The sequence below is a fragment of the Macrobrachium rosenbergii genome, chromosome 41 (assembly GCF_040412425.1).
Source record: "Macrobrachium rosenbergii isolate ZJJX-2024 chromosome 41, ASM4041242v1, whole genome shotgun sequence".
Classification (NCBI taxonomy): domain Eukaryota; kingdom Metazoa; phylum Arthropoda; class Malacostraca; order Decapoda; family Palaemonidae; genus Macrobrachium; species Macrobrachium rosenbergii.
In genome coordinates, this window is record NC_089781.1 from 14,193,214 (window position 1) to 14,202,880 (window position 9,667).

General features: G+C 31.7%; 1 long non-coding RNA gene across 1 annotated transcript in view; it reads right to left on the reverse strand.

The window, feature by feature from the left end:
• Window positions 1-336: 336 nt before the first annotated feature.
• The window catches only part of LOC136826662 (uncharacterized), a 118,041-nt gene continuing 108,710 nt past the window's right edge, over window positions 337-9,667 (reverse strand). The window contains exon 3 of the long non-coding RNA XR_010849679.1: window positions 337-405. This is a non-coding gene — a long non-coding RNA (uncharacterized lncRNA). The remainder of the gene's footprint in view (window positions 406-9,667) is intronic.

The window sequence follows — 9,667 nt, forward strand, 5'->3', positions numbered from 1 at the left end:
TATATATATATATATATATAAACAAAAATACAATGGCTTTTCAAAACGAGGATACGGCATTTAACTTAGCCACATCGGGATAATTAATTAAATCATATGTCCAATGAATAGGAATAAAAAGGATATAGAAGCACGCATTGCCATACATACAGACAGACACACACACACACACACACACACACACACATATATATATATATATATATATATATATATATATATATATATATATATATACTATATGTGTGTATACATAAATATTTATTATATATATGGCAAGCAATGCTATCGTGAATGTGTAACAGGACGTGTTCTCAAACAGCAACTTATCCTCACCTCCAATTGTGGCTTCTCGAAGGGGCAGGGAACAAAGGTGGGTAAAGCAGCACAAATCTTCCATTGTTTCTGAAAAAAAAAAATAAGAAAGGGATGTAGGAAAAGAACAAAATGTCGTACTTTTAAGAGGTGATCTTTTCAACCATCTTGTCATCTGTTTAAAACATGTTTTTATCATCATTATTTCTGATTATCCATCATTAGCCAAACCTTGTTTACCTCTTTAGGTCATTGAAAAAAAAAACAAATGCTTTATTGCAATCAATAAGCAAACCACACACTTTCCCATTCTTTCAGTTTTATCTTCAAGATAATCAGTTTCCAGCTGCAGTTCAGCGTTTTCCAAATTGCAAAAAGTCTGGCAACCGCTTTAATGCAATGTTCTAAGGATAATTCACATAATTTATCGACCAAATGTCCATGCTGGGTAGCTGGAAAGGAATGAGGAGGAGGAAAAGTGACTGAAATGATTGAAAATTCAATATGGTTTCTAACTTTGTCTTTTCTAATTTCGTTTTATTCTCTATTCTCTGCTCTATAAATGTCATAATTTGACATTTATAAAGCTAAACGCTACATGAAATGATTCATTAGCTGAATATATCCTTAACAATATTCTCTATTCTCTGCTCTATAAATGTCATAATTTGACATTTATAAAGCTAAACGCTACATGAAATGATTCATTAGCTGAATATATCCTTAACAATAAGTACCTAAGTCACTTAAATATTTTCTCAAGGAAACATGAACACCCCCACAAATATTTTCTTTGCGTGAACAATTTTCTTTATTTTGTGAGAATTAAGTATGATATCAAATGCCGGGTAAAATTACGTTGGTAGAATTCATTCGGTCCTAAATAAACTTGATTCTTAGAATGATAAATATCAGTGATAACTAAAACACACTACAGGTTAATGCAATACAAAATAAAATATAATGATTTTCAGTTATGAGATGATAAAAACAGGGACTGACGAACATCGTTGAAACTAATGCAACACATCTACGATAATAGAATTCATACACATTTATAATAATACTGAACTTTTAAATAATGATAACAATATAGAAAAGGACGTTAAAATATATTTTTAATAAAAATTCAAGAAAAAACATTGTAACGTACTTATACTGCGGATAAACACTCCATCTTACATGATGAACATGGGAAATTATCGGTGCGCAAAATGTTATCATAGCGTGCATATAAATTTACGGAAACCTGCAGAACTTAACACGTTCACATCTTGTTATCTACTCCAACTTCAAAATTTATACACACTAAATCAAAATTGTATTTGAACCGTTTCAGTTAATAAGCTCAATTTAATCAATTTTTTTTTAGGTCGAATGTGCACTTTTCGATTTCAATTTCTCTTAAAATGAATAGTTTTAAGTCTTATATTAAAAGCTGAGGCTTTTGCACTTTGTGATGAGAGGGCCATAAAGGTACCGCCGGAGATGGAAAGGGATATAAACTTCTGCAGTAAATACCACAACGTATCTTTGCTCACCAGACAATTACTCGCCCTAGATGCGTTGCATATTTGCAGCAGCAAACAAATCTTCATTGTTCTTTTACTTTTACATTTTCACAGAATTGTGAGGGCACTTTGCAATAATTTTAAAGTTATTTTACGTACTGAATTTATTTTGAAATCTTGACAATTATTGTCCCAACCATAGATTATTAAAATTAAAAAGAATTTAACAAATTTTTCTATGCTTAGTAATCGCATTCAGCTAACGAAAAATCGTTTTTAATCCAGTAGAGCATTTTCTCTTTTTACAAGCAATAAAAATATTTACTTAATGACAAATTCAAAAGCATATACACACTTTTTAATAGACAACATTTATTAATCTTATCCTTACTTTCTACAAAATATTTTGTCTTTTACTGAAAAAGTCTCAGGTCATGGGCAATTATTAATACAAATTCGCATCACTTATTAACTCGTTTTCTCTCAAAAAAAAAAATAGTTAAATTAGATTCGCACATCACTTTCACTCTCTTTTTTCTGGATATTTTTTAACGGTCATCCCAAAATACATGAACAATTCTTTTCATCCTAGAAAATTAAGCACATTAAATTGCCTCAGGTTGAGTTCAGGAAACTAACTTTTATTAAAAATGGTCAAAAGAAATTGACAGAGAGAGAGAGAGAGAGAGAGAGAGAGAGAGAGAGAGAGAGAGAGAGAGAGAGAGAGAGAGAGAGAGAGAGAGAGAAAATTGCTTTTCTACTAATTGATCCTGTCATATTCACTTTTAACTTAACGATTACCTAATTGTGTTTGAAGTAATAGTAATAATGAATTTTCACCCTGTAAAGCTCGTTTTCCAGTCACTATTATGCCTTACGATTTATAATTTTATGCAGAATTATACTGTACTAGTTTCATACCTACATGAAAGAATGGCAACGGATACAGCTGTTTCTATATTATTTTCTTTAATAGACGATGCTGTCAAATATTCGTCTGTTCTGGGAAGCAAAATAGAATCAGAAATGAAGTTTTTTCGTGGCATTAAAGTAAGGTCTCAGTAGGCTTACTATAATACCCTAACACTTTCTAGATAGTCTGATTACTATTTAATTAATCATTAATGACTTCAAATATCAGTGGCTAGTGTAGAACGCTATTAAATTTTATTCATTTTTTCTATATAGTCTTTCAATAATAATTTACCTTTTAGCGCTTTTTCGAAGAAACCTTATAATGTCATATCCTCGAGGAAAAACAATGCAAAAATGTTTAGTATCCTTCCAAAATAAAACGTAAAAATGCCAATTTAAAATAATAAGATCTGACTTCTAAATAAAATATCATTGGGACATTTTTAAGTTTTATGGGAAATGAACATGAAAGCTATTTTTAAAAATATGTACAATACCTACTCACAAATAGTAGACTCTATTTCCAAGCGCAATACAACCATCTCCTTCTATCCATGTGCAGAAGACACACTGGTTGTCATGGTAAGACCCTTTTTTTTTATACGAGTCACATTTTCTCAGGAGAAAATGTAAGGGGAAAATGGCCTTATACCAGCAGCATTTTCCCCCGAACATACTGTAACCCGAACCCCATCTCGGGTCATGCAACGCATATCTTTCCCGCGAGAAAATAGAACTGGCACAGCGGTTGTAACATAAAGCTTATTCCCGAAAGAAAATAAAACCAATTCTCGGGGCATTACATTTCCTATCGTGGGTAATGCTCTGCGAAAGAAGGCTTTCAGAGCATACTGAAGTGGAAGTAATTTCCTTGCATTAATTATTTTACTTGTAATGTATAGAAGACTTTGCAAATAGCATACCATAAGAGTGACTGCGATCATGTTTGTAACATTATTTTGCAGCTAGTAAAATTCAGTTGTTGTATAGAATCGAAAGCCATGATAATACCTTTACAAAACATTCAAATATATTGCAAGTAGACTACGCTGAAGACAGTCAGGGGATCTATGTGAGATGAACTATAAGATCATTACGAGCACGCATTGATGCTCATAGAGTCGTCAGCTTTAGAGCCGGAGCAGATTCTCTAACCCTAAACAGTCTAATATCAGGAATCATTCTAAAATATGTAAAAGTTTTATAGAAAATAAAGACTTTTCAATAATAAGACAGGTACAAAAAGAAATGATCTAACAATATTTGCATCTATAATTATCAAATTGACTGTTCCACCTTTAAACTCCGAAACATCGTCCACACAATTGCTTATTGCCTGATGGTCTTGTGATGTTGATTCTTCTCTGTCCGTGCGTTTATCCTTATTTGTATTTTGTAATACACAATCCGATTATCCGAGTAGTTCGTTTTTAGCCTCCTTGTGGGTAGGTTGTCACTAGCCTTTTCCTTGTTCTTTTAAATTAGTTTTTTAGCCATTTTTGTTTTATTGTGACTTTAATTTATAGTTCTTATGTTTATCATTCTACTTATCGCCATGTTTGCTGTTTGCAGCCTTGAAAATGCAACTGGGATGAGTTGTGAAACGTCGTCTCTATTGTAATAAAATACAGGGATGGTGTCTTTCCTTGACCCCATTGGATTGTTCTTCGAGCTAGTGCTCCGGAAGTTAGAGGTGTGTGTGTGTGTGTGTGTGTGTGTGTGTGTGTGTGTGTGTGTGTGTGTATGTATGTATGTATGTATGTATGTATGTATGTATGTATGTATGTATATATATATATATATATATATATATATATATATATATATATATATATATATATATATATATATATATATATATATATATATATATATATATATATATATATATATATATTTGAAAGCATCTTCTATATATATATATATATATATATATATATATATATATATATATATATATATATATATATATATATATATATAGAAGGCGCTTCAAATGTAGTAGTACAAAAAGACTGGAACTTTTGTTTACTGGGTGGGAAGAAATGGCAAATCCGTGATTCAAGGTTTTCCCCATAAAAGGTTGCGACAAAAAAAGGTACTCTATCATTATTGGCGAAGAGTGATCTTAACTGTCTTAATTCACCTTAAAGAAATTAAAGGTGAATATTTTTTTACGGGAAACTGACAGTCATGCTTTGGAAAATGTACAACATTCTTTGCTAACCTTTTCATATAAACTTCTGTTTCATGATTCGTGAATAGTTGCACTGAAATGTACTGGTAACAATTTACCTAATTTTGATGTTCACAAACAGGGTCTTACTAACAGTTATCAGTTTTATCATTATTATTGGTTTTGTTATTGATTCCAAAATACGCATATATATACTTATACGTATACATACACACATACATACATACAAACATACATATATATATATATACATACATATATATATATATATATATATATATATATATATATATATATATATATATATATATATATATATATATATATATATAAATGGTACATAATAAAAAGATAATCAGTTTGCAAAGCAATCTTCCGGAAAAGAGAGTGTATACATGTGTAAAGGAAAAGGACATGATAAAGCTATGTAAAATAATACTGTGAGAACGAAACCTACAATACAAAGCGCAACGCGTAACCGTACTTGTTTTTTTGTTTGTAACAATCATAGTCTATGGTTAATGAACTCCCACGATTTGTAAATCTATTATTCAAAATTAAGTATTGTTAACCGTCAGTGCAACATATCTTCCCCTGTATTTTTTATTCGGAGCAAAAATGGTAATCTGCAATGAAATTATGCATTTCCACAAAGCTCTAAATAGCTAAACATAAATTTTGCAAAACAGACGCGCTTACCAAAGCGGGCAGAAAACTTACCAGAATTCAGTCCTCGCATTTAATGCAAATGATATATTTGCGTAAATAAATTGGAACCGAACCGTAAAATTGGATCGCCAGTGTAATCCTATTTAACAAATTGCGCTACACGTAACTGTTACAGATACAACAGGATTTCTAACTTGTATATTGAATTTTACATAACACAGTATAATGTTAATTTTTTCAGAAAATGAATATCATAATATAATATATATATATATATATATATATATATATATATATATATATATATATATATATATATATATATAAAAGTGTGATTCGATGAGGAGGTAACCTTTTTAATTAAGATGTCTAGCCGGATGTTACTCCCACATATAAGGGGCAATAAACTTTTTCCACGGGTATAAAAATGACTTCTTTCATAATGCTCAGATAATCGTAGACAACTTATGAAAAGTATAAATGGGTGGAAAACTCGACAGAATCACCACTACAATATTATTCAAAATAATCAAGTGAAACATTTTGTCTGGGCCGGTTTAAGAGTTCAGAAGAATATGAACATGAAACAGCGACTTATAGTAATTCAGAGCGAGAAAGGAAAGCAATGGAGGTAAAAAAATGAGGATGAAAGTTTAATTTCACTTGAAACAGATCGGGAATTAGTCAATTACAAGCAAGAGAACAATGGGAGGAATTTTCAGAATTATCAGGAAGCTACTATATACCTTGGATTCCTTGTATTTTAAAGAAATGTCGCAACATGAGAAATATAGATGTATTTTATAGAGAGGTTGTCACTTGTTAGTTTTGAATTTATTTAAGTATTTGCATACATATATTTTTGCATACATACTGCGCCATGTTGGTTTTATGAATTCAGAAAATAAACAAAGCATGTAAAATTACTTATCAAAAACAAGACGTTAGTTCATCTAAGTATGTTTCAGAAACTGTTTGGACATATCCTAAATTACAGACATATTTTGTTACAAAGACCTGTTTATTTATCCTAGGTGAAAATCGGTGCCATTCTAATGCAGCCTAAGAATTTTTGAGCATTAAGTTTAAATTACTAAAATAAATTTCCTTCATCAAATATGAATAACTGATGAATATTTGATGAAATGAAAGGTACCTCATTTGCGTTAATCGTTCTCTTTCACATACAAGAACGCTGTGTGCTTCAGCACGGACTGCCAAACATCTGATGTACTCTTCTTGGTGAGAAACAAATATCCAAGTTTTGGTATTGAATAAGAACACTGGATAACTTTTAGTCCTCAAAGCTTGGGGAACCGGCATTTTCAACTGTGTCATATTATCTCTCTCTCTCTCTCTCTCTCTCTCTCTCTCTCTCTCTCTCTCTCTCTCTCTCTCTCTCTCTCTCTCTCTCAAGACTGTTTAAAATGTTATCTAAAATCTTCTTGCTGTGATTTATTGCCTCGTGATAATCGTACCATACAATATTAAGGTGACCAATGCAAAGTGTGCGAGAGAGAGAGAGAGAGAGAGAGAGAGAGAGAGAGAGAGAGAGAGAGAGAGAGAGAGAGAGAGAGAGAGGTTTTCATCAACCAGAGTTTGGTATCACATATATTAATTTATTTAACCATCAGAGGTTTCCACACAAAATAGAATTACAAACATTCTTTGGTTTAACAATTAAATAATCGTATAATGCAGCAAATTCAATTTTAAATTTCGCCATGATAAAAATTTCAAAACAACATTGTACTCTAAATTTCCTCACCTAATTACCGATATATTTTGAAAAACCATCTCTCTCTCTCTCTCTCTCTCTCTCTCTCTCTCTCTCTCTCTCTCTCTCTCTCTCTATTATATATAACTATTTATTTATTTCGAACTATTTCAGTTGCACTGCCACGGAACGCAAAGCCAACCTTTATTCTCATATATCGAAAATATTAACAGAAATGGAGAAATATCACAGTAATTATAGGTTTCATTCTGTTTGTGAAGGCTAAACGCCTCGAGGGTGAGGATGGGTCCATTACCGCTCCACCAGTGTATCTGAATTCAAAAAGCCCTAGGAGAGCTGTTAATCAGCTCAGTGGTCTGGTAAAACTAAGATATACTTAACTCAAAAACATATATGTAAATATTCTGCAAATATTCCTATATCCTTCTTTCTGGCAGAATGCTGTAACTTAAGCTCAACTTACCCCGCCGAGTTTAGGTTCGAATTGCACTACGATACTTAGTGGTTCTTTATTCTTGAGCGTATCCAAAAACTGAGGAAATCTAGAAGTTAGATACCATAGTGTGTGTGTATATATATATATATATATATATATATATATATATATATATATATATATATATATATATATATATATATATATATATATATATATATATAATGTATATATGGCGAACACGCTTGACACTTAGGAAAATCCCGTCGTGTAACCTGGATCGCTCCAACACTCAGGTATTTGTATGATCAAATACATAATATGTACATCTAACGCTCATAAAAAAACTACAAGTTCGACTAATTGAATATATCTGACAAAGTTTCCAGATTGGACCCTTTATTTCTTACTAAATCTCGGTAACATGTGATTTTCTCGGCGACTAAACCTTTAAAAGAAATATTTTTCTTAAATGACAAAGATGATACAATATGCCATTTCACGGGGAGCTAAAATGATGCAAAAATAACTTTTTTCATCCGTTACATGGTTAATGCTTTAAGAGGTAATCAGGAAAATGGACGTTAGCATTTTCAATTCAGTAAAACGCATATGCATTTGCAAGAGCAAAGCTGAGGCAAAGGGCGTTTTCTTGCATAATACACAGAGTAAAAATGTCATCGTATTTATGACCAAGCTGATGAAAGCTTATGCTTCTTTCTCGCCGGACAGTGGAAAATAGGTGCTTTCCCTCGTCGTATTTAAACAGGAGAATTATTTAGTACGCTGTGTTGCTTGCAAAGGATTTCCACTCTTATCTATAGGGAGCATAAAGATTATTTTACCTAGAGCTGCTTGAAAAGAATGTTTTCGAATATAATGATAAATCTTACAGATTTGAAGTAACTTGACTTAATTTTAACTGCTTTTATCTGCACATTTACAATTTGTAAAAATCCGGAACAGAAAAAGATAATTTATTTGAAAGAGCTTTCACTAGATAGGAAATGAACAATTTAAAAAAATCATCCATGAATGCTTCGCTTAACACGTGCGAATATTTTCTGACATCTACCTACCATATGCAGCTGAAATATTTGACGCTTTCACACCGGAAGCTGGTTTGTTTCGGATCTTTCTTTTTCCTTCTTCAGGTACCGAATTTAATGATACTTTTTTGAAATACCAATAGGAGGGTCTCCCCTACGCCCATTATTATATTTTGTGGAAATAAGAACTTTACAGTAAAATAACATTAAAAGGGGATTCGTTAAAATTTTCCCTTCTACTTCCTGAGAGTAAATAATATGCAACTTTTTAATGCTTTATTTTCCCTTGCAGATGAATGTTCGATTCTTATTTATTCTAAACTAAACATCTCTTGACCTTTTCGGCATTTTTGCGTTTTATATTTTTATCCTTTGCTTACATTATACTTTAAGTTCGTAATTTATAAGTTTTTGGTACACCAGCTAATTAAACTTTCATCGAGGTTAATTACGAGGGACATTTTCAATTGCCACTCTAATTTAATAATTACTCAAATATATTTATCCAAAAATGTAGTTATTAATAAGAGAAATCACCAGAAACTCTCTCAATATCAAAGTGAATTTGGAGAGTTCATTGAATTATTCGTGAATTATTCGTGATCATGATAACCTCAGATTCTGAATGACGAATAACGTTTTATAGCTGTACTGTAGGTAAAAAGTAATGACCTGCTTTACATAGGCGAGGCTTAATTCATTCAAGGGCAATTTTCCATTCGGCTAATTAGGACGTCGCTGAAATCGAAACAAAAAAGGCCTTCGTTAACATGCTAATTGGAAATTAGTTTTCGGGTGGACACGACGGGTGTCTTCTCTCCAGACTGGTGCAGAATG